General features: G+C 41.5%; 1 protein-coding gene across 2 annotated transcripts in view; it reads right to left on the bottom strand.

Annotated features, from left to right (window-relative positions):
- Positions 1 to 26,467, bottom strand: part of shoc2 (SHOC2 leucine rich repeat scaffold protein) — a 370,366-nt gene that overhangs the window by 212,205 nt on the left and 131,694 nt on the right. The gene's annotated exons all lie outside the window — the stretch shown is intronic.

Below are 26,467 nucleotides of genomic sequence, written 5' to 3'. Positions count from 1 at the left end.
GTAATGTACTGTAGCTAATAATTGTAGTCAAATATCAAATAAATGTATTGGAGTAAAAGAAAAATACAACATTTTCTTTTAAAATGTAAAATTGAAATACAACGTAGCTTAGAAGGAAATACTCCAGTCACGTAAAAGCACCTTCTCATGGTATTCAAATACCACAGAGTGGAGTAAATGAACTTCATTGTTTTCCATCACTACATTTATTTGCCAGCTGCAGTTCCAGTAAATTACAGATTAAGATACAGATCTTACAATATAAGAGTCAGATGCTCACACACGGATGCATCAATAATAATAACCCCGTACTGTAATTCAACCCTTAAGGTACATGAAATAATGAGAAGGAGAAGGAACGAGAGAGGAACAAATACAATGCAGACCATGAGATCAGATCAGCTGCTGAGCTGCACAAATCTAATTACTACTCATTAATCACTAATTAGCTGAATACGTTACTTTTCTCTACGCATTAAAGCGAGTCATCACCTGTAAGCCTGCATTACTTGATTATCTTATCATTATTTACCCCCTTTATGCCGCTTCTAGTAAAAGCATCATCCTACAAAACGAACAAGCAGCGACTGCGTTGTAATGAGTTCCTTCAAACAAACCACAAAGAGCGGAATTCATTATCAGTTAGTGTCTGATTTGTCCCTCACTCATTATCTAGCAACATCTGCGCATCACTTTGTTGAGCGTTAATCATATAACAATGGCAGGGGAGGTTCCTCATCATGGAGAATTACACTTTTGATATTTAAAGCAGTTTTTTATTTAAAACTTGCATACTTTATGTAAGGAACAGATTAACAGGCAGGGCAGAGTATTTCTTTCACCTCTGCATACCATTCCTACGCATCGCGCCATACATGAGAAAGAAGCATAGGTTCTTGTGAAATATTTGCTTTTCAGTCTGTTTTTAAAAAAAATTGCCAGCAGAAGAACAAATGTACAGCTCCTTTTACACTCAGAGATGATCAGTATGCACAGAATTCAAGATATGATTCCTTCCTCCTCAAACTTTCGTTTAGCAATTCAAAGCCAAGCCACATCCTCTCTCTCTGTTGGGTTCACTGCTGTGAGCCTGTCTGCATCTCATTTACACTCACATATTTTCACACCATCGCTCTAAAACCCAGGGATGTGTGGCTTCAAGTCAGTATGTGTGTGTGTTGCCTTGGTAGAAGTGCGCGTGTGTGACTATGAAATCATTAACCTACAGTTACAGTTATGTGTGTGTTTGCTGAAGTGCTATGTGTGAGTGCCTGTGTTTCACGTGTGCATGTTTGTTCTTCTGTGTGTGTGTGTGTGTGTGTGTGTGTGAGCCCATGCTTAGCTTGTTAATTAAATCGACATTACACCCTGTTTAGCCTTTAGGGTTTTTTTTCTCCCCACTGTTACTGGGTGACATACTTTAGAGGCAGTTGGCCCAGGGCATGGAACTAAATAAAGTACTGAAAAAATATTTATTAGGGCATTTACAGATCCCATGCTTGGTCAAGACATGGCATGTTGTGCCAAAAAGGCTTAAATTCAGGGCCGGGGGAAAATCACGTAAAATCAGCCGAGCAGTTATGTAAAGGCCGCCAAGCCCCATTTTCCTGCTTTATAGCATCAACAGATCTGAACAGTAAAATAGCAGGTTGGCTTTTTAATTTGTCCTGACCGTTCAGAGTCCCCCCTTCGCCAGCATTCCCCCTGTGAGGAAAAGACTGTGAAGGAGGGCCGAGCCAAGAGTCATTTAGCCGTTAACATCCCGCTTTCGAATTCCTGTGAGCCTTGATGTCACTCAAATGTTGGAGAAAAGGAAGGACGCTTTGTGGTGATGTAAGTACCGTCTCCCTGCTTTTCCTCTTCCTGTGTATCTGAGGCTGATCAGACCGGGGGTGTTATGATACAGCTTCCTTTGAAGCTGCGTCAGCGCTTCAAGTGAATACTATACATAATAAAAAGATTGGGAGATGTGGAGGAGAAAAGAAGGAGATGAAAACCAAGAGGAGGGATGAAGAGCACATTTATTAAACTTCTAAAAGTGAAATGTTGGACTTACATGACAGTCCTACTCACTACTGTAAAGCAGTAGTTTGACATCTTGGAAAACATGGTTACTAGTTGTATGAAAAGACTGGTGCCACTCTCATGTCTGTACGTTAAAGATGAAGCTGGAGCCAGCAGATATTTTGCTTAGCTTAGTATAAAGACTGGAAACAGGGGGAAAGTGCACGATTGGCTGCCGTTTTATGTGGAGTTTGTGTCTGAGTATGTTTTGGCTGCGAGCCCTTGCAGGACAAACAGCAAATTGGCAAATTGATGTTTTACACTTCATTTTTGTACATATTAAAGACACATGATATAACGTTCAGCGCTGGGCTCTGGAGGTGCTGATTTTGTTACCTTCAGACAGAACCAGGCTACTTACTCCCCTGTTTCCAGTTTTTATGCTAAGACAAGCTCAGCAGATTCTGGAGCTGCATATTTATAGCACAGACATCAGAGCGGTATCGATCTTCTCATCTAAGTCTCTGCAGGAAAATTAATAAGCATATTTACAAAATTGTAGAACTTTTCCTTTAAGAGTGAAATGTATCTCTCAAATTACTTACGATGGAAAAATATTTAAGTCGATCTTAGATAACAAAGAGAGGTGAGAAACACCTTCTGAGACATGCTTTGTAGTGACGGTTAAAATCACATCGGTCATTATAAGTAATCCTTTACGGGAACTGTGGTAGTTTTAGCCTTTAGCATTTACCAGACGTGCAAACAGCAACAACCAAAAATCCACTGATTTTGTTTGCAATAACTTTACCTGCATCATTTTTCTGCACTGAATTTTCCTTATTATGTTTTATTTGATGTACCTTGCGTCTACCTTCCTGCCCTGCTACAGTTTGGTTGTCTCTTTGTTTCCATGTAAGTATTATTTCTATTTGAGGAGTTCATTTGCAAAAAACAAACAAACAAAAAAAAAACAGCTAAAAGTCATTGATATTCCCAAAAGAAGAAGAAGAAGAAGAAAAAGAAGAAGGCATACTTTATTATTTATTTTTGTAAAAAAAAAAAAAAACTCTTGTGTTTTAGTTTTATATTAGAGAGTTGTTCACATAAAAAAATTAACATTTTTGAATATTTGAATATACTACAAAGTAAAATGTAAAGATTATTTCAAATGAATGTTTGGTCTCTCATTGGCTGCTCCTGCTCAGAACATACATTATCATTAATCATGTGATCACTTCAGAGTTGCTCTTAAAGGTTACTCCTACACTTGACTCTAAGTATATCCATAAGTGTGTCTTATTCGTAACCCTTGGCAAGGAACAACTTTTGCCCCTTTAGAGCATTTTTAAGTTTAACTCTTAGTCGCCTGATAAATAGGAAGAGAGAAAGTGAGGGAGAGAAAAGGAGACAGCAGAGAGATGGAAGGAGAAACAGACGGAGAGATGAACAAGAGAGAAACAGCAGATGAGAGGCGGCCAGGCCTGGGAAGACAAGGCGGGGGGTGAGGGTTTGGGTAGAAGAAGAGGAGGCGGAGGAGGCCAAGAGGCATGGAGGTGGTGGTGGAGGAGGAGGGTGAATCCAGGCTGACCCCTGTGTCTGTGTGTGTTGTTGTGTGTCTCAGTGGGTTTCCTCTGCCCTGGCGCCAGCTGGAAATGCCTCCACTAAGCAGAGGCAGTACACACATCATCCTCCATTCACCCCCATTCAGCCCCCTTTGATGAGAGTAACACTATACATGCCCAGCGCGCCTCACAGATCCTATCAAGCTGCTGTTTAAAGGGCGGGAGCGAGAGCCGGGGCAGCTGATCATAACTTACCGAGTGTTTGGTCGCACTGTCATCCAGTTTCGTTGTCCTGCAGAGCAAATAAAAGACAGGACAATTGAGGAGGTTTTGTAATTGGAGTGATGTTGTTACAGAGGTGGTAGTTTCATGAGGTACGCTGCCACCTAGGGGTCATCTCCCATGGTTGCAGAGGGGAATGTGGTCCCCCTCTGCTTATTTTGAACCACTAGTTCAATAAACACAATTTAAGTGAATTATGTTTTCCTAAAAGTCTTTAAAGCCACCAAAAAGCTAACGTGGAGATGTCTTAATCTTTCTTCACTTTACAAGGGAATTATACCTTGTGGACTGTACCTTGAGTACCTGCTATCGGATTAGTCACAGTTGCTGTTTAAAGCTGATCCTCATGATGGTCTTTTTAAAATGACTCAATAGCCATGAAATTAGTCATTAGTTTGTTATCCTGCCGTGATGTTGCCCTCATGCAACAAAAACCTCGGCAGTAAACAATTATCCGACTGACACGGCGAGGTAAAGGCCCAAATCTGCAGCCCAGACATGCCGTGAGGGAGAAAAACAACCGGCTTTGCTTAGCTTAGCTTTAGTTTGCTTTGTTCTGGCCATTACAGAGCCGAAATATTGTCATTACTCATAGACCAAATCATTTTACGACATCCTGCAATTAAACTTTAAGCTAATAGGTTAATGAGACAAATGGAGTTTGAACGCTGGAAGTTGGTTTCTATTAGGGATGGCAATGCAGGGAGAAGTGCACAGTCGCATGCTCTGCACACACACTCACTCTGCTTTTTTCTCCCTTTCTCTCTCTGACACACACACGCACGCACGCACATAGACACACGCAAACACAAACACAGAGAACAGACTGGTTTGATTTAGGTTTTGCGGTCCCCTCCCGGTGCAGCCTCAGACAGGCAGAGAGGACCAGAGTGCAGTGAACCCCGGTTCAGCCTGAGCCCGGCCGTCTCTGCTAAGCTTCAAGCTGAAACGCTCCAAATTGGGTTTAATCTGTGTTTTGCTTTGCCAATTATCGACCCGCAGAGCTGCATGGCAAATGGGGATGAATGAGCTTTAGATGGGCCTGGTTGAGAGGAAGGTCACGGTGTGATTAATGGTGATCTGTTGAATCCATGACTCGGCTACGGCATTGCACGGGATGGGTAATCATCAAATGAGCATCTGCAGATTGGAAAAACGGCAGAGCATCATGAAGCATAAACGTAGTTTGAAAGTATAAAAATTAATGTCAAACTGTTACTAAAACCAAAGTGGGTTGATCACACAGTAGATTTGTTTTTCAGTCAACATGGTTTCTAAATGTATCCAGACAAGAGGTCTGCTTTCTGCGTCATGTAATACCAGCGCTGATGTATCAGTAGTTTTATGAAGACGAATATACTGTCTGTGAACCTTCTGTTCATTATAATCACTGCTAATTCTGCCATGATCACATCATAGCAGAGCCCCCAGGAAAAAAAAAAAAAAGAAAGAAAGAAGACATCTTGTTTCTACAACTTTCAAGTGTTTGTGCGTTTAACATGTTGGACAGGTCACAGTCTGAATGTTGTTTCCAAATTCCACTTAATGGGGCTGATTTTACACATGGAAATCAGTTTAGGCATCAAGACGAATACGACATAACCTGCGAAAACTCTTCTCTTTACTTCTGGATTTAAAGTGAGCTTTCCAAAGTCTAAAAAAAACAACTCTAGCCATCTCCCTGTGGCCTGAAGATTTAAAATCTTTAACAGAAAGCCTGTATTACAAAAAGAAATTGGCATTTAGGATGCAAGGGGGTGTGATCTAATGCTGTTAAGCTGCATTATGGGAAATGTAGGATCCGCTACTTCTGGAGCTTCACACATAATACAGACAAAAACAGAGGGTTTTCAGCTTCCACTCGTTTTAAAATATGTCTCCTGTGAGTCACTCAACTTCATGGAAATGTAATACTAAGTCGCTGGAGGGGCCCTTTAAATCAGCTGTAGAAGACATTACTTGGTTTTCAGAACTTGTATTGCTGTGACTATAATCAAGGAGAGCTGTCACTAATGGTTATTTTCATTATGGACTAGTGTGCAGATTTAGGTGAACAACATGTTTTCCTGTGCCCAACAGTCCAAAACCTGAAGATCTGCATGTTACGATCATACAAAGAGAAAAGCATCAAATCCTCATAACTGAGAAGCTGTACCTGTCGAATTTCTGTGGTTCATGTCGATATGTTCTTGCTGTTTGTGACGTTATCTGTGTTAAAACACCCAACCTGTACTTTGCTTTGTTCCAGGATGTCCTCACTAGCCTGTCTTTCTCTCCCTCTGGGTGTCTTCCTCTCTCTCTCTCTCTCTCTCTCTGGTGTCAGTGTTGACACACTAAGCATATTTGGGATTCGATCATTTAATCAAAGGAACACAATGTTCATATCGAATTACTCCTTTTACTTCACTGCAAGAAGAACACTGTATGCTCACTCTCTTCAATTTCTCTTTTGCAGTCCATGAAACAGTCCATAAAATAGAAGCTGTGCTTGAAATCACTCCCTGTTTGCTTCTTAATGCACAGTATTTACTTCCTGCTATTTGAAAGTCCATATTGTGTGAAGTATATTCCCTCCTCTTCTGCAATGGTTTAATAGCACGGGAGAATAATCTCAATGAACTAACACCTAATAATCATATGAGGGCACAGGTTGGAAACACGCATGAATTTGCATTTTCTTTTGACAGTTCTCTGGAAATTTGGTTGAAATTTGCATTGCTTTTGGATGGAAACCCAGCTTTTGATCGATAGTAGGTGAAATCTCTTATAAGTTGTCATAGAGTAAACTGTAGGCTGTTTATCGTTTGGGGAAAATGAGTAAGTGAGTGAAGGAGTGATTTCAGACAAAACGCTGATTCCATTACACTTCATCATCATCATGTTTTAAAATACACTCAATTGCCACAACTGTTCATTACAGCAACGGCCTCCTGTAGCTACAAGACCTGACTTTTAATCACAAACAAATGTGTTTCGAGTGGACTTAAGACTTGCTGAGTTCTGCCAAAAAGATCTCATTTCTGCAGACTTTCCTTCATCTGCATGTTCCTCCACATCACCCTGTAACTGAAAATGTACAACAGTCTGGTGACTGTAACATCCCATGTTAATTAATATCAATGCATTTATGTCCATCCAAGTATTCATTCAAGCAAATACAACCTGACCCTAAACTCACTGCGAGCCGCGTTTGCCAACGATTCATGACAAAACTGAATTAGGACTCGTCAATATAATCTTTCAAATTAATCATGTAAAATAGCCCTCGCTGTTCCTCATGACCATATATCCAAGAACAATTTCGAAGGTTCTGAAAGGTTTGCCAGGTCCAGACCAGCAAACAGGGGTGTGGCTGCAAATTCTGGGACCCCTGACAACCCCCAACGAGTTTCTAATCCTTGACATGTTCCAGGGACCCCGTCCAGCATCTTGGCTTCCCGAAAAAGGCGTCACAGCCCAGGAATCATGACATATTCTCCAAAACCAAATGGCCATTTATTTATTTATACAACATTTTTGCATGTGACTGGTAATGTTGGAATGGCCACTAAGTAACAGCTCTGCACTGCAGCTAGACTCAAAAATGATAAGAATTTGAAGATGTCAAACGGGGAAAATGCATCGCTTCAAGCTGTGCAGGGTTACTGTGCCCCTGTGGTTGGTTTCACTTCGGTTCACTGGCACAGTTCAACAGCAGTTTAACTGGCATTGTTACATCCAGTGTGGGGGAGTAATTAGCAAATGGTCTTATGTAGTTAAATTACAAACAAAGTAATTGATGTTACAGTTACTGAGAAAAAATCTGTCATGAAATTACAGTTATTAATCAAAATGTTGGTGATTACAAAGGGATTACATCCAAGCATATTATTTTGTGTAAAAATGTAGAATATAACAATCATTCTGCTGCTTTGCATCTTTTTGCTGTGCAGTAATGCCTTCTTTTGGAGTATTTCCAGATCACACAGGTCAGCAGCACCATTGTCACATCCACTCCACACTTTACCTGCCACCTGTTCTTCCTAGCCACGCCCTCCTCCCCACACCTGAGCTGCACACCTGTGTCTCGTCACTCATTAAGTAAGTATATAAGCACTCCTGTATGACTGGCTCTTTGCCAGATTGTTCTCTGTGGTTGTGCAAGACTTTCCAGAACTCACCTTCGGACTGATCTCCTGGTTTTGACCTCACCTGGTCCTGACCTGCTCTCCTCTCTGGTTTCCTGCATCCAGGCTCTGTCTGCCTGTTGCAGTTCTGCCGACCCTCTCTGGTCCGTCGATGTACAGATCAATTCACCCACCACGGGTAAAAGAGCTAATTTGTTACTCAGTGTCTGGTCCACTTCAATCCGAGTCTTTCAGTGCTAAATTTTAAAGCTAAATTTTCATTCCTGTCTACACACATTTGGTCTTCTGGAAGTTCATCATTTTCTGATTTACAGTATAGTCACTCATTAAATTTGTTTTACAATACTGTTTTTACAACTGCCTCTAGTCAGAACCTCAAAGGCAATTCACTGTCTTCAAACTTAATTGGAAGTTGTTCCCCATAAACAGGGCAGAAGATAGAGCCTGCAGGAAATCCCACATTCATGCATTTGTCATGAGGAGACATGGTCTTTCCCCAGTCTGCAGCTTGATAAAGTACATCCAACATTAGCAGGTGGGTCCATTTCACTCCAGAGTTGGTTCCAGTGCGTGCAGACCCTCCACCATCAGTTCCACTTCTGCTCTACGTTGTCATTGTCGTATAGGACCCTTGTTAAGAGGCAGCTAAAGCACAGATTTTTGCAGGATTAACTTTGATTGCCACTGCTGACAGATTCCCAAAAATGCCCCAGTGGGCCAGTTACACACTGAGTCGACTGTCAGCAAACCCCTCTGAGATTCAGCTAAAGCTTACACTGGGTGGCTCAGCAGCAGCAGCGCTCGCTGCACAGGACAACCCTGGCCTTCTGTCATTAGGGAACTGCAGTTTCACCAGCGGATATTCTTGCTACCCGTAGATGATATACAGTATCAGCAAAGTTATTCTCTTTTCTTAAGGGAATGAAAATGTCACTGTCAATTCGATGCGGTATTCCAGGTCTCTGGGTCTGATTACACGGTGTAGCATGGAAGCCAAATGTGAGACAAGAAGCTCTTGTAAAAGGCTTATTGATATTTATGAGGGTATCTCTTGAGCAAGATTCTTAGCAACACACAAGATGGTTATTGTAAGAATCTCCTCATAACCTCACCATAAGAAAAAAATCTGTCATGTCATGTGCTCATTGCCTCACAGTGGCCTAATTCTTGACATGTTTTCACCCCTCACTTCATTTGACAGTGGCCATAACTGCAGAGAAAACAAAGAAATACTTTCAAGAAAACACAATAAATTTGGAAACGATGATGAACAACTGTCAACAAATAATGACAGTCGCTATTAAAAACCCGAGCGACCCTCTTGCCACAGGCCTCTCTCGAGGGGGACGAGGGAAGCCAAGAATAAATTGCCTGTCTGTAGTCATTTGAATGCAACATTTAGCTGTGATTTATGTGAAGGCAGAAAAAGCATTATGAGAAAACATTTTCCAAGTGCAACAGCTTGCAGCAATTTACATTATATGGGGGGAAAACCACTGAAACAAATATTTGACTGGCCTCCATAATGAAATGGATATATTTATACACATTGAATTGAGTCAAAGGCTCTACAACAAACGCATGGCTTCACCAAAGGACCTTTCTGCGTTCTTGTAGTAAACATTTTACTGATGCTACAGGGGCTTTGAATGAAGGTTATTAGAGCCATAATTCTCCCAGCGGGCCAAGAGATACAAAGATAATCCACATGAGAGAGACAAGATACGCTAGAGGGAGGAGGCAGCGCTGTGTTTGTACCAGTGACAGAAGGAGATTGAAAGATTTACTAATTCAATTTCAATCAGTTTTAAACTGAAATAGATTTGCTTTTGCTCTTCAAATTGGTGTGCCGGCCATGCCGCCCTTTCATCTCCCACATTTTTCTGTTGTGCATAAAAAGTCTCTGAGAGAAAAGGTAAATGTTATTTGCAGCATATTTCCTCAGAGTGATTTCGATAATAGAATACGCAAAACACGAGTATTACTTTGCAACATGCAGAATAACAACAAATTAACACGTTTGCATAGAAATATGATGATGTCCTCTTTCTTCTGTTTTATCAACAGCTTAAAACTCAAAACAGGATGCACAAACACAACTGTTTTTTGTAGTGTTTTTAGACTCTGTATGTTTGCGTTAATCAAAATTTTCATCTCCCCAGTCGAACAGAGTGTTGAATTCAATGAGAATTATCACTCGACCCTTCCTGGATTTTTGTGTCTTGCAGCTCATTGTTTTGATTTTATGACCCACAACTGTCACTACTTTCATCATCGGCAGCAGCAGCAGGCGCCTGTTTTCATGAAAAAAACTCTAAAAAATCACTACAAAGAGACAAAGTTAGGGACTAGCTGGTGAACATAGTGGAGCACTTAGCAGCTAAAGAGCCAGATAATTCCCTCAGGAGTCGGTGGAGACCAAAGCTGAGCCCAAAGAAGTGAATATTAAACTTTCCATCACATCCATTTTTGACCAACCAAGTAAAACAACACTTTAAGAAAGACTTCAGTGTCAGAATTTTATTTCTGGTAGCGTGGAAAATGATTTGAAACACGCATTTAAGTTTGTTATTTGCCTGTTTATATAAAGCATGAACAGTGGCCGACAAAAACATCCTCTAAAATTCTAGATAATCAAACCTGGTTTCTGGCCAACGTTTTCGCAGGACGTTGTGAACGCATCACGGCCTCAGTGTTTCTAAAATCATCCGTCTTTGTTTTGGAATAATAAGCCAAAGAGTTGCAGATGGCTGAAATGAGTGCGCAGCTATCTTGTCCCTGTTCAGTGCATAATGTAACATGGCTGAAACCGCACACACACACACACACACACACACACACATTTGTAGCTGAGGCAGGCTTCATGCACAGGCGAGAAGACACAAACGCAACACTCTAATTAATATGTCACAGAGAAAATATTTTAATGACTTACAAATGGGGGTGACTGCACACTGCCCTGTGTCGTTTATTTAAAGTGAGGCTGAGACTTACTGGCATGAGGCAGCACATACAGCAAATTCTTAGACATCTAAATTAGAGGGGGCCCGGAGTGTCGTGGCTGCAGATACATGTGTGTAACCCCTGTGGTCTCCAAGCCCCCTCCTTCAAATTTGCGTCTTCCCTAATCAGTGCCAAATGGAGTTTTTTTTTTTTTTTTCCTCTTTCCCAGCTTGGGCGATACAGGCAGCGAAAGAGAGGAAGGAAGTCATTGTATTCAATGAGAGCCTTCCATTTTTATTTTTTATAGCCGCGTCACATTCGCCCCCCCCCCTCCACACACACACACACACACACACGCACACACACACACACACACACACACACACACACACACACACACACACACACACACACACACACACACACACACATAAATGGAGCAACTCTTACAATTACCATCGCTTTCATGTGTCCCAGTCAGCGGTCGGTGGGGAAGGAGGGCCAATTGCTTATAATTAAGAGGTATTTGTTTTGGAGCTGCGGGGTGCTAAATTCTTCATACACATGGCACTTTTTTGCCATATTAGCAGCACTGTAGGGCAAATCTCCAATGCAATGGCAGAACAAAAACCAAAGACACATTAAGCTCTATGCTTTCTCAGACATGTTAGCTGACGTGAACATGAGCGCTAAACGTGCTTTTCAATAAATCTGAACATTTTGGAAAAACAAGCAGTCAGAGGTGCTGTTTTGTCTGAACAGCCATTATTGCACTTTTAATCTCATTTGCACCTAATGCCACAGTAAAAGATTTCCACGCTTCACCCAGCATATGCTAGTGATTATTAATTAGTGTTTTGCCTGCATTTTAGATAATAAGAGAGAGAGCCTGTAAAATTGTGAGTCCTCATACCCAAGGCAAATGCCTACAATTAAAGTTTACAATGTGTTTGTTTTTCAATAGGTTTTTAACGTTCGGCTGATGCAACAACTTGGCAGATGAGGGCTCGGAGCAGCTACGGTTCCTCCTGCAAAATGGACAAAGCTGCAGTAAGTCTGAGTGAGGGAGGATGAAGGTGAAGCACGATGTCACCGCAGACCCCTTCCTCAACCTGTCAAGGTGAGCAGTGACAGAAATGTCAGCTCACTGGTGAAATATCTCCTTTACTACTAAACTAAAACAAATGTTCAACTGGAACAAGGAGCTTAACATCTGAAAAAAAAAAAAAAAAAAAGGTCCAATTCAGTACTCAACAAAACAAGAAGAAAAACAAGTTAAAGCTATATCCCTCAATAACATCAACATTTTATACTGTATTTGTGGTCAAATTTAAACAAATATTGTGCGAATAAATTATCTCCTAGGCTGACTGATAACATGAAAATTTCAAGCTAATAGCTTTTCAGCATTAGCCTTCAAGTGGAGGCTATTCATATGCTGACATCGGTATTGTAAAATTGTTTTACACTGTCCGCACGGATAAGTCTGGTGACGTTCAACATTTCCTTTATTAGTGTCAGCAAACGCACGAAAAGACAAAAGCCAATGTAATGTATTGTGTAGCTAAATCGTCATATATCTCATTCGTCTTTGCTCCATTGTTGTGTCAAAACTATCAAAAAAAATATATCAATGAGCCACACCTGCGCTGGCTGAAGTGTGTATTCTTCCCCAGTTGAAATTACTCCCCAACAAATACAAAATTTTGTCCCTTTTTGAGTAAGGATTGCTCAAAACAGTGAACAACTGAAATTATTTAGCCCTTTTTTTTTAATGAACCATTTACATCTTCAGGAGAGAATGAGAGGCACAGACAGGCTGGGGGACGTACTGAGAGTTGGACTATTGTTGGAATTTGTGGCCAATAAGAACAAAGCAGAATACCGCCAGCTTTATCATTTCACCACAAATAATGAGACTTGATGGACCCAGCTTGTCATCAATCAAAACTCAAATATTAAATATAGATGTAGCATACTGTATGAAGGTTTCATCATGTTGAGAAATGCTGCAAGCACTGAACCAGTCAACGGCACAAATGGGGGGGGTCACTTTCTCTCTGCTCCTCTCTGTGGGCAATACACTTATTCAGCCGATTGACAGAGAAGATGTCTAATTCTCCACAGCGACACTCATTGTGTATTTGTGTGTGTGTGTGTGTGTGTGTGTGTGTGTGTGTGTGTGTGTGTGTGTGTGTGTGGGAGTGCGTGGGGGTATTACTACCATAGCACTGTCATTTGGTCCTGCTGACATGGCAGAAAAGCGTCTGGGTCACAGAGTCAGCTGGCACCAGAGCTAATGGATCTGGCCCCTGTGTGTGTGTGTGTGTGTGTGTGTGTGTGTGTGTGTGTGTGTGTGTGTGTGTGTGTGTGTGTGTGTGTGTGTGCGTGTGTGTGTATGTGTGCGTGTGTGTGTGTGTGTGTGTGTGTGTGTGTGTGTGCGTGCATTTGTAGAAACACTAATGGTTTGTTGCATGTGTGTCTATTCAATGTGTTCGGTGTGTGTGTGCAAGTAGATACACATTAATGGTTTTATGCGTGTGGTGTGTGTGTGTGTGTGCGTGTGTGTGTGTGTGTGTGCGCATGTGTGTGTCTATCCCCCCCCAGTTCTGTTCTCCATCCACAATGAGCCGCACTCTGAAACATGGAGCCGCGTGATGACAGGCCGATCGGCGGGGGACAATGCGCTGTAATTTGTGAGGGGCCTTGCCGCGAGAGGAATGATGGGTAATTAAGAGGAAGACACTGAGAGATGCGGCGGGGGCTCTGTGACAGGCGACAGGCCATTGGCTGTGTGTACCGACAAGCCAACAAACCCTTCTCTGGTTCTCCCATAACAGGCTGGTCCCCTGCTCGGTTTCACTCACGCACACACACTAGCACACACACAAACTCTTGCCCTGCTGTCCCAACTACATACCACATACTGATACTAACTGTGTTTTGAGTGTCGTGTCGTGTTTTCACTCAGGAAAAATAAAGTGGAATAAAGCAACCAACATTGAGGATTTTTACTGCATACTCCAGTTTATTACCACTTATTCTGATACTTTTAGCCCTCATTTCTAGCAGTTATGATGAGATTATTCGCACAATGTCATGATGATATTGCTACGGCAAGAACAATAGGTCAAAGTTGAACTACATTGGTCTGTAAACTGTAATGGAAGTTTAGGTAATCATTGTTTTCTTTTTAAGTAAGTTTGGCTGACCTTGAACTTTGTTTAAAACCTTTTTGTCTCACTGTGCACGTTCACTGGCACAGGTGGTAATATTATTATCAGTGATAGGAATGATGGCCGTAACAATTGTAATAAACTGGAAGTTTAGCTCATATGCCAGTTTCTCTGTGGTGGACAAATTGAGTGAAGGAGCTGCTTATCTCAGTTGTTGATAATCTAACTGAGACCAAACTTCAACTGCAGTCATTTTGGAGGATTCAGACTGTGATGTTGTTAAACTGTATTGTGTTAAGCTCTGAGCTGTTTTTAGTATTTTGTGAATATCACTACATGACTGTATTAGTATATAATATTGAACTGGGACCCTGTGGCTGTCTCTGTCTGTCTGTGGGTGGTGAAAAGGTCTCTGTAGGGACTTGAATGAAGCCCAGAGGAGTCACTGATGTGTAGCATATCAGATGATAAGAAGACACGTGCTCCCTGTGCTGTTAGACCAACATGAGGTACGCTCCATCTTTCCTCTCCTCAGATCCTCACATCTCCTCTCTCCAGGCACAACAGCAACATGTGAGTAGAAACTCAGCCATCAGAGTTTCACATTAATTCACTTCGTCTTAATTTATGCTGAACAGACTGAAGAAATAAAAGGATTGTGCTCATGTCAGCTTTTAAAGGAAAAAACAATCATCAGTGTGTAAGAATACACTCACTGGTTTTTGTGCACAAATTCAAAATGGCCATGACCAAATACATCACTGGAAATGCCTGAAAAAAGTCTGGTTCAGATGAGGGAAATGTTTGGTGTATTGATGAAGGGAAGACTCATTTGATAAAAGGTTAATTAAGAAAGCAGCATTTTCTTGTTTTATCTCCAGCAGTGTGGCTATCAGCAGGTTGATCCCGGCCTTCGCCTCCATGCAGACAACAGAGATCAATTATTCATGACGGTAGAATAAAGCAGGGGTTCTGGGTCGTCCTGGGAGAAACACAACAGCTTTCTGATGACATAATATTCCTTTGCTCTTGTCAGAACATTCACATAAATATAGTTTCTGAAAAACAACGATATTTCACACAATTGTCTTTGTGTGGCAGTTTTTCTGAAGGGAACAATAACGATAACCTCAGCACCCATCGGCTATCGTCTGATGACAGTTTAGCCTCTGGGGGCAACGACCAATGTTTCGGTGACTCCAGTGAAGCTGGCAGACATCTGGATAATAGATATCCACGCCAAGACTTCCTCTTCTGTGCGCTGATCATTATTTACAGTCCAGTTAGCAACTTCACTTTCAAACCTGGCAACTTAACACTTCAGCTAATCTCTATATGTGCATATGAATGCAGATAAATCAAAACAAAGGAAATAAAAAGCTAAATCATCGTCAGGCGATAGCGGATGGGTTCCAAGATTGCATTTCGACCAGTGCTGTCTCCATCTTCTACTCTCCAGATGGACTTTTTATAAATGGACTACAAACAGGAACAGAATGCTTCCAACACCAAACTCTTGTGTCTTGCTGACAGATTCAGCATTCTTGTGCAGATAAATGTTTCCAGAGGTTATAGTGATGTCAACACAAGAGACTGTTTGATTACAACTTCATTAAATCACATCTTTTAAATGCATTGAATGATGGACTGTCGTAGCCTAATAAAAAACAAAATTAATGTCTCTTCACAGATGGATTTCTGGATTTATGAAACTTTTTTCTTAATTCCAGCTAAACAAGATCAAATCTCATATCTCATATCTCCACGTGACATCACATCATCTGCGTCGGGTCAGTTTAGAAATATACGCCAAACAGAGAAACCTGACCAAAAGATTCGAGGTATAGCTTTCATAGCAGTTTTTTAACAATGCCACGGTGGTTTAAGATGCATTTTTCCTTTGAAAGCAAAATCCAAGATCAATACACAGTATTTATGTCTTCTGTTTTTATCGTAAAGCATTTCCATAACATATCGCAAGAGTGCCGCTCTTGCACAAAGCAGACTGTGGTTGAAATCCAATACATATGAAAAGAAGCATTTAGCCTTGCAGAAAATCTCCAACATTTTCTCTTTCCTTTTCATTTCTTCTCTTCCTCTGCAAACCTTTTCATCTTATTGAGGTTTCACCGCATTCCTACAGGGACCTTAAACCACAGGACCAAATCCTCAAGGTACACCGTACATAAGCTCCGTTCCCACAGACTTTAAAAACCCATATCAGCCCATGTCTGCACATCTCTCCCTTACATCTCCCTCGCAGCCTGTAAATCACCAAAGCTCACTCCCAGCCCCATTGAATAAACGTGCTGCAGTCGCTGACTAATTGATAGCGTTACAATCTGAACTGGTTCATAGTGGCGCTAAATTGAAAACACCGGGGGAGGAAGACTGGGGGATGTTGGTAGTAAGGAGAGGCAGGAAAGGATCGTGAGGAGAGTGACAGAGCTAAGGGGGATGTCGGGAGGAGACAGAGGGAGGGAGAGGTTTTGATGATAGAGACAGAGGAGGAGTAGGAGAGAGAGGAGAAGGGGTGAATGGGATGCTGATAGAAGAAAGGGAGGACCTTCTGCTGAGGAGGAAATTCAAGGAGAGTCACAGATAGGGAGTAAAAGAGAGGGAGAAGGCTGGACAGAGAGGAGAAAAGGGAGGAGAGGAGGGGTGGTATCAGCAAGATAGAGCAGGAAGGGCATCTGAGCCCTTTTCATAGATATCTTTGCCTGCACTTTGATGCCAAAACAGCACAAAACCAGAGAAATCCCTTCATCTTCTCTTAGTCAGCAAACAACAAAAATGCACATCACAGCCAAGATCTGGTGAGGAGCTCGACAGGCATTCTGCTTCCTCTGCCGAGTCTCAGCTGGTTAGACCTCCTTTCTGTCCCCTGCTATGTGTGATCACCTATACTGTGTTTTAATACAACCAAACTCAAAATGTAGTCCTCCTCACTTGAATATTTTCAGATTTTTGTTACAGACCACGAATTGTAAAATAGAGATTTTGTGTCAGCTTTTGTGTCAGCTGGACCACATCATTTGTTTGTGCCACCTACAAGCTACAAGTCGCTGTTGCAAAGGTGATCTGCTACGGCTATGGTTTGGTACTGTTCATGCATAAAAACAGCTTGGTTAGAGTTACAGAGAGATGGTGGTCATGGTTTAAAGAAACTAGAATTGACTGCTGGTAAGCAAATAGAAACAAGCAGTTTCTCGTGTCAACATACACTGTTTTGTTTACCCGTCCAAACACCTCAATGTCCTCCCTTTGCTGACTTGGACAGCAATTTTGGCCTGTTCTCTGTACCATCACTGGTCCACACTAATGGATTTAGCGCTAATTAACATATGTCAGCATGCTAAACTACAATGGTGAACATGGTAAGTATTAGATCTGTTAAACATGAACATGTTTTATTCTAATGGGCTGTGTCTGAAATTCCACAATAACATGCTATTTAGTACATTAAAACAGTACATTTTTACCATATCCATAACCTTGGGATGAAACCAGTAATACATAAAGTGCATACTGTTCATGGGGAAATAATACAATATGCAAAAACTGGATACTTCACTTGGTGCATAAATATCCCACAATGCAAAGCAGCAGTGACAACAACGACAACACAACAATGGTGGGCAGCGTCCAAGATAGCTCTGGAAAAAAAAAACAAAAAACAAGGCAGCTCTGGCGTGATGTCGACAACACTTCAGTTTGAGTGTAAGTAAAAGGTCTCACTTTGCTGGGCATAATTAGATTAAATGAGATTAGTTCATTGTTTGGTCATATCACTGCATGTAGACTCACTGTTGTGGTTGCAATGTTAATTGAGCTAACTAAGGAGCTAACTAGTGTTAATCAAGAGGAACATCACTAACATCGTGTGACATAAATAACCCAGGATAGGGGTCATAGTTACCTGCAAGATACACAACATGATCACCTGCAGTTTGCCTTTTTGTGATTTCAGAGGCAGCAATTGTGAGCATATTAGCATGCTGACTAGCATTTTGATTGTCTAATCCCAAAATTGCTAGCTGGGCTTTAGATGTTTGCTTTCTTTGTGAGGACAGTTTCACCGAACATGTGCTAACTATATTTAATCATTTCAAAGTCATCTTAAAAAAAGTAACATAAAAGTTGGTTAAAGACAAGACCTGTGTCATTCGATCGCAGAGAAAGTTAGAGGCAACAGCAATTTGTCCTCCTACTTGAACCATTACATTTCCCCTGACCATGTCAGAGCAGACCTACGCATTGCTTTGCAAATCCTTGGTATCTGCACTACAATGTAACATTTCGACAGTGGGTCTCTTGGTTTCCTCAGTGTCCCAGAGGTTTGACGGGCTGACCATGAACCACAATGTCCTCTGTTTGAGTTTGGCCAGAGACATTTGTAATATGTCATTCCTCATTGCTCTCCCTCATTCCCTGTCATCTCTCTACTGTCAACTCTCTAAAAGTCACAAAAAATTATTTATCCACTTGAGAGAGTCTTTCCAAAAAGAGTTAGTGTGGACGGAGGGCAAAAACAGAGAAAAAGACACACTTGCAAATTTAAAGTGTAGGCATAGAGGAGATAGACAGAGGGAGAAAAAGAGGGATAGAGAGACAGAGAGCTGGATGGGGGGGGGGGTCTGTCTTTGATCTCAGTGCATGTCTGCTATGCTGTTTTCCTTCAAGGCTTCCTGGTAAGTTTCAGTAGACACCAGTGGGTCCACTCTCGGGGATCGGACACTAATGGATCAGTTAAAGGGGCCTATGCTTTATGGCCAGGCTAAGTGTTATCATCTGGGGTTAAAGACACTGACCATGGAGCAAACCCCTGCCAGATAGCCGCTCCTCTGGGGGATTACAGTAGGCCCTTTGCCAAAGTAAGGAGGCAATTGAGGGAAAGTGGTGCTCACTCTCTGTTTTGTTTTGGTTCATTTATCTCAATCAGATCTCCCTCATCTATCTCATTTTTTCTCTTTCTCCGTCCTTTTCTCTCTACCTTTCCTTCCACCTTTCTCTTCTTCTCTCTGCACACACCAAAAGACATCAGGGAATACCTCTCTAAAGCTTCCTGAACGCTGTTTGAAACCATTTGTCAGTTGCGCAAGACAGAAAGCTGCCGATGGAATCCAGAGGTTGAGGTGACCCCTTTCATACAGCAGTTTATCCGTGGGACCTGTCAGGGCCGACTGCTTCAAATACGACGCAGGGCCCGTCAGATAAGGATCACAAAGACAGAGACATGCCTCTTAAAGTGATCATTCTCCGTCTGTGTTTTTGTTAAACGAGCATGCCGAGGGCTGGATTGACAGCTCATAGACTCCCTCTAATTGAATGTGATAGATTCAGTCATTAAGTTAATTGGCAGCTGGTTTTGATCAGGACCTGTCACACTCACTCAGAGATTTTATGGCATAATTTTTGTAGTCAAATGGGAAAGTCAGCCTCACAGTGAATACCGGGTCTGTGAGAACGCACCAGGCCTTTCAGTTGTGACTTTTCATCGCGTCATGTTAACAGCATGTGCTGTGCTAATGTGTCGCTACTGACAGAAAGGTAACATGGATCAGTGGGCCAGGCACCGGCTCTTCACACTTCTCCTAATGTATTAGTTTTGCAAATCAGGTCAATATTAGTAAAATATCGTTCAACTTTTAGTCTTGTTTTCATTTTTCACATCCAAAGTAGAAAGAAATGCAAAAGTGAGAGTCCTTGAAAACAACAGAACTACTAATGAATTGATTTTACTTACTTTTTTAAGTGACACCTTGAGAGAAACCCACCTTTCTTGTCCAAAACTATAAGAAAAAACACATGGATGAGCCACGCTGTTGAACTGGATGACGTCTTCTCTTCATTACGATGAACATGTAGTTTATTTTGAGTCAATCCCACATTTGTCCTACTGCTGTAAGTACTCAGCATCAAATGTGTATTAATCCGCAGCTGGAAATAGTTTCCAATGCACTATTTACTCATGTCTGAGTAACTTTTGATAAAACCCACTGTGCCCAGCTGTTTTTGGAAATTACTGATCCTTTTTTCAAAAACTGAAACTACATTTGTGACCCATTTTTAAAGAAGTTTATCTCCAGCAGGAACAAACAAAAAATAAATGCATTTTAAAAAGATTTCTAATAGATAAACAGAGCAAGTTAACAGCAGTTTTATCTAAATATCTAACAAATAGACGTGCATCATAGAAAACACTTCATGTCATGATCTATATTCAACCCATGAGGTGACAGATGGTGAATCCAGTAGTGTTCCCTCCTGGACAGTAAAACATTTAAATCACCTCCTCTACCAGGATAGTGGCATTTCACAATTGCAGTGTGTGCATCTGATAGTGCTTCTGTGTCCGGCAGTTTTAGGGGTCTCCTCGTGTGACTTACCACAGGGGCCAGTGATAAGATAAATGGCTCTTTATTTGTGTGAGGATGTTTAAAACTCTCAATGTGGTAAGAAATGCATTGCACTGACTACAACCACCACAGCAATATATCAACAAAAATAATACCATAAAAACAAAATATTGCTTGTTTCATAAAAAAAAAAAAAACTCAACTGCACTTTGAAACATTGATTGACAAACATGTTTAGTTGCAGAAGCGACATCGCTGGAGGAACAAACTAAGAAGAAACCTCCAAATAAGACCAAAGGATTACATTTCAAGAGTTTGTTTACATAAATAAATAAATAAATAAATAAATAAATAAATAAATAAATAAAATCGGACTTACCTGTGCAGACACTCATTGTGACAAAGTTGAAACTGAAATGTGTGTTAAAGACAAAATTGTAAATGAAAGCGGTTGACAGTGAATGCTGTGGGTTATCCAGAGTAACAGGGACACTGGAAAGAGATGCTGAATCTTTTAAGAGTAACTCAAAGCTGTGAGCACCACAGGCAAAGTTCACTTCTCTTCACATATTTTAAAACACGGCAAATGAATCCCAAAGAAAAATATGTCTATTTCTCAAATTGGAATAACCAGCTCTCTAAGGGTATATATAGGAGAAAAGGTAAAGTAATTTACTTTCTATGGTGTCTTTCTCCAACACTAGTCTGAGGTCCAATACACTCAGCACCCTTACACTGGCTTCACTCGCTTCACTTCGCCACCATTTCTTTATTTCTCCAACTGTCAATCACCAAACATTGCTGACTAAACCTGAAAAGGTCATTGTTACACACCAAATCATCCCAGTCAAGTAGAAGAGGGGACCTGTCGTAAAATAGCCAATAACACGTGTTTCAAATTGGCCATTGGTTATAGATTGGTTTACAAGGCTGGCTGGTTATCGGCCCAGTGGCATTTCCCTGTGTTGATAAAGCACCAGGGAGTTGTGGGTCAATTAGTTTGCCACAGCAGAAATTCCTGCAGACAGCCAATTAAAGCTCTTAGCCTGTAGTCATGAAACGCGCTCTTCCTGTTGACGGCTCACACGGTTATTCTGAGCCCCCGGCAGCTCCTCACCAGCTCCGCCGGGGTAAAATCTTATTCTAAGTCCAGCGCTATTATGAGAGCACTTTAGGAGATCTCCACAGTTAGCTGAAATGACTTTGAAAAAAGCGAAAGCATGTGTGTTTGTGAGCAGCTGACGGATGAGTTATTCTGTGCAGTGCAGTGATTGAGATCCTTAGCTTGTGAGCTTTTAAGTTACTGGAAAGCATATGCCAAAAGATAACCACAACATATAAAGAAATAAACAAAATCAAAAAGGGTTAAAACAAGTTCATTTGTTCAAAGGAGCAGTCAGTGCAGGGATGATTGGAGAGTGGGCCAAAGTGGTGCCGAGTGTAGACAAAAGACGACAGGAGATGATTGCAGGGAATCAATTTTCCATTCTGCTCAGTCTGTCTTTGTCACAATGGCCTCAGAGAGAAAACCTATCTTCTGCAACGAGGAGGATAAACTTTTATCTTTTTCCCTTTGCTTCTGAGTCAACACTCCCCCCCATCCCCTCGCTGTCACAAGCTTTTATTATGAAGTCTTTTGTTCAAGTACGGGCTGCAAATTGTTATTTTTGTGACGTGACGCAAACGGAGCATAAGAGTAAACACTGGTCCATTGTGGGATGTCGGCAGAGGTTTGGAGATCACCAGATTCTTTGTGCAGGGCGGGAAGAGCAGCAGCTGAGTCATAAGCAGACATATGTGTATGTGTGTGTTTGTTTGTGATGACCTATGAAAATGACTACCAAGCTCTCGCTCCCTAACGACCATCATCCCAACGAAAGCCTGCGCATGAAGACAAAACGTGGGGTTCAACATTTTGGTCGAAATACAAACATCACCACCGCAGTCATCCATTTCTCAGGAAACTTCAAAGATGAGCCGTCTAATTGGATCAGAATCAGTCACACACCTGAGAGCAGCCTGATGCGTGCGTCTGTCTGTGCACCAGGGGCCTCAAATAAAACAAAGTTGGTTCCCGGGATCGCTATCATCCTCGCGGCTACGGCTACATGCATAACCACTTATGATCACTTATAACAAGTCTGCAGACACGGCGGGCGTCAGCTGATGCACGCCGACAGGCACAAGGAGAGGCACCCTGGCAGAATCCCCCTTTAAAGCCCAATTATCCCGTGGAGCCGGTGTCGTTTCAAAGGCCAACAGTAGAAGATGTTGGCCCCTGATAAGGGACACATGTGTTCCATCACACTTAATTGAAGCAGGGTTTCGTGAAAAAGAAACAACCCCGGAGCAATATGACAAAACAAACAGATTTAAGGACATAACAACTGTATTTGTAATAGGAACGTTTTTCATGGTGCATGGAAATTGCTTTTTGTGGGGCATATTTCTTCTTGCAAAAGTCATAGTTCAGCACAGCGTGGTGAATGTGTGTGTGAGTAGTTCTTCTCTCTCTCTCTTTTTTTTTTACTGGACATCATCCTGTCTTGGAGAGCACACCATGACGATAGGTTTCCAAACCTTCCCAAATTTGATTACAGGTCTGCAAAAACCTCAAACAATGCCGTGGCAAGCATGTCACTTACGGTCACAAGCCAAAGTCCTTCACTGTTTTCTTTTTTTCCCTCTTTCTTTTCATCCTTATGATCTGAAGTTAAGAATAAAGACATAAGTCATCTGTTTTAACAGGAAACACGCAGAACAAATTTACAGTTAAAAAAAAAGAGAGCTACGCTGGATGGAGGAAAAAGATAAATCATGATTTGTGTGCGATGTAAACAAAAAAGCAGCTTATAGTGGCTTTAATTTTAGGTTATGGGTTTGTGAAGGCCCTGTTCAGCTATCACGACATCTTTTGTTTTTGTACGCAACACATAAAAGTTCACCTTTTAAATCCTTTTTAAGAAAGGAAGTGAGGGAAGGAAGGCTGAGGATCAATGCTGATGCACTTATTTTCTGTTTTATTTGTAAAAAACACAGAATCATAGCCTGGCTCCCTGTCTTTTCCCATCATCTGTAGGATGTATTTAGCATTTACAATTTCTCATTTACGGGGATATTATTACCTCTCTGGCACTGAGCCCCGTTTTTGGAATCCTTCCCTTTAATGTTAAATCATGTGGACATTAAAGTCTTTCCTTGACTTACAAGACATGACATCTCTGGAAACATACAACCCAGGTCAAAGATGGAGCTCGTTAAAGGATTGCACACGACCACAAATTCACAGAGCGAAAAGGGGATAAAGAGAAAAAAAATGTTTAGTTAACTCAGACTTCAGTCGTCGTGGAAGCTCGGCTTTGTAACTGGCCGCTGAAGATGAGAGACAAAGACAGTTTTGTGCAGACTTCTCAATAAGGCTCGCCTGTCGTATTCAGTTTATCACAGGAAAATTGTGTTTGTTATCGACAATGGCTTTTAACAAGCACCGCAAGCAACGAGGGGATATGACTGTAAGGAGATAAAACCTCGAAATAACGCACGCTATACTTTCCTCCCTCTGATGTTAAATTAAGACCACGTTTTTTAAAAAGGTCATATATGATTAAAAACTGGTGCAGGCACAAACTGTTTTCCCTTCTTTTCAGTGGCACCTGACTGATGTAATATTGACTTTTTTTCTCATTTCTAATCAAGCAAATCTTCCCTTCTTCCTCACAACTTAGGCATTCATACCCCACCTTTGATTATCACTAAACAAACTGATCTAAAACACACTCAATGCACATCATTCAGCCAATGAGTCTCACCTACAGAGTACAAAGAAATCTCAAATTGACTTGTTTAGTCTTCACAGCGTCCACAGCCAACAGTCAGCCAGGCATAACTACAGCTAACTGTTTGTCTCATTAACTGCAGTTTGTATCCCATTAAAGCAAGCCAGGGGGACACTAATGACCCCACAGACGAGCAAATTACAGAGTTAATACTGTGATCTTTAATTAGACTTTACTAGCAGCTTCAGATTTGGAAAAGTTATTTTAAAGTCTTATTTTTCCATAGAAAACCAATAGACGAGGCTACAGCTCCAAGTAAGACAAGTTTACACATCCCGTAACTGGTCAATAATCCCCTTCGCTTCATTTGGAGCACTTTTTTTTCTCCTCTCTCTGCTCAAATGCCCGACATCATGATGCAATTTGGGTTTTTTAATCACCGTTTTAGCAGTTACAGCGCGGCTGTCCGATTTCCTGCAACAAAAGTGTGTAGCGCCATTAGCGCGAGTAATTCCACACAGCAGGCCTCCAGTTGTGCATGTGATCGGAGGAGAAGAAAACAACAGGCTTCACAATGGAAAACCTGAGCTAATGTCCTCGATCGTCCCACCTTGTTGTGGTTGTTTTCTGGGGCAATTACATTCTGTAGACATTATGGGGCAAAAATGCCCACCGATGGGATATAATCCCTCAGCTCTGCTGTTCCTTGGAGAGTGTGTGTGTGAATTTCAGGTGTGTTTAGCGTTACACCGTCTCATGTCGAGTACTGAAACGTGTGACAGTCCCATAAGATTTCCTAAATGGGTCTGGAGGAGTGCTGGAAAGTTATCGCAAGGTCAGGGGTGAGTCATGGAGCTGATGGCAGAACAGTGGGGAGTGTGGTGCAGCACTGGGATAGTTTGCTACTGTGTCATTGTTACATTAAGAGATGTCAAGGTCGGGCTTTTTAAGCGCTCCCACGAAGAATTCCCCTCTTGTCTCTGCGTTGGCCTGCACAAGCCATTTTATGGACAACCACACACCTATAGTAAAGTGTATTTTTGCACATACTCAGTGCCATGTGCCTGACAACATGGAGGCTAACCTCACCGTTTTGGCTCGCTCCGCATTTCAGTCTAACGCAGAAGTCAAACAAGCAAAGCCACGCAGCGGGTCAGATATTGAAAATTGCGCACTTATAGAGTGAAAAGCAAAACAGAGAGAATTCTTGTCCTGTTTTAAACTGCGTCTTGTATAAACGTAGCCAGGGCTGGGGTGATATCTGATAAAATAGATCAAAATTACATTATTGGCTTTTATAGCCCACTGAAAACATAGCCCAAAGGTATGCTATTTGGCAGAGAGCAGCTCGTAATATGTCTAAGAATTGTTACCATCTGGCTTGACTGCAGGGAATGCTTCTCTCTTAAAAACCTCAAAGTCAAAATGATACAAGTAAAACCCAGCATTCATAACCAGGTTGGCTTTTTATGGACGCCTGTCCACATCGATTTGGCTCCACAGTGTCTTGAGGACAACTCATGCCATTTAGAAGTAATCTTTTTTTTCCTTCTAAAAGTGGCTTTCACCTTTTCTCTCTGATGCTACGGCATCCGAACACAGTGGTTCATCTGAAGCGCAGTGATTCCTGCCTTAAAGAGGACTTGTCCTTGGTGAAATTTGTTATTTTTGGTCCAAAAAGCAATCCTTTTACACACAGCATGCCGGAGAGATAAGGAAAACAACAGAGCACTGATATCAGTTGTAAGTTTGCCTGCTTGCTTTCATCAATACAACCTCCCTAAAAACACAAACACACAACATGCCATCCCTCTGTCTAGACAAGAAAATGTTCTGCTCTGACATTTTAACCCCTTTTTTTAGAGCTACACCCTTCTAATCGCACTCCTGTACACGGTTTCAGCCCCCATTACCTTATTATGAGATTACATTGTCAATGTGCTCAGAATTGTGACAATTACAGTAAGTGGTGGAGTAATTTTCAGCATGAAATGGGCTCTTTGTGCGCTATGTTGCTGTATATTTCCGCGGCCTGTCATAGGTTGAAAGAGGGCATTCTGGCATCGAGTCAAATACATTCTCATACGTTCAATAAGGTCAGCAGGTATATAGCTGCATGGCTGTTCATATATATTTATGTACATATATATACATATATACAGGAGCATTATGCCTGTGCGTGGATGCAGAGTTACTGATTCATATTAGCAAACACACTCAGAGTCACACTGACAA

Source organism: Chaetodon trifascialis, chromosome 2 (assembly GCF_039877785.1).
Source record: "Chaetodon trifascialis isolate fChaTrf1 chromosome 2, fChaTrf1.hap1, whole genome shotgun sequence".
NCBI classification, from domain to species: Eukaryota; Metazoa; Chordata; class Actinopteri; order Chaetodontiformes; family Chaetodontidae; genus Chaetodon; species Chaetodon trifascialis.
Note: the sequence above shows the minus strand (reverse complement) of the source record. Positions and strands in the feature narration are given on the sequence as shown.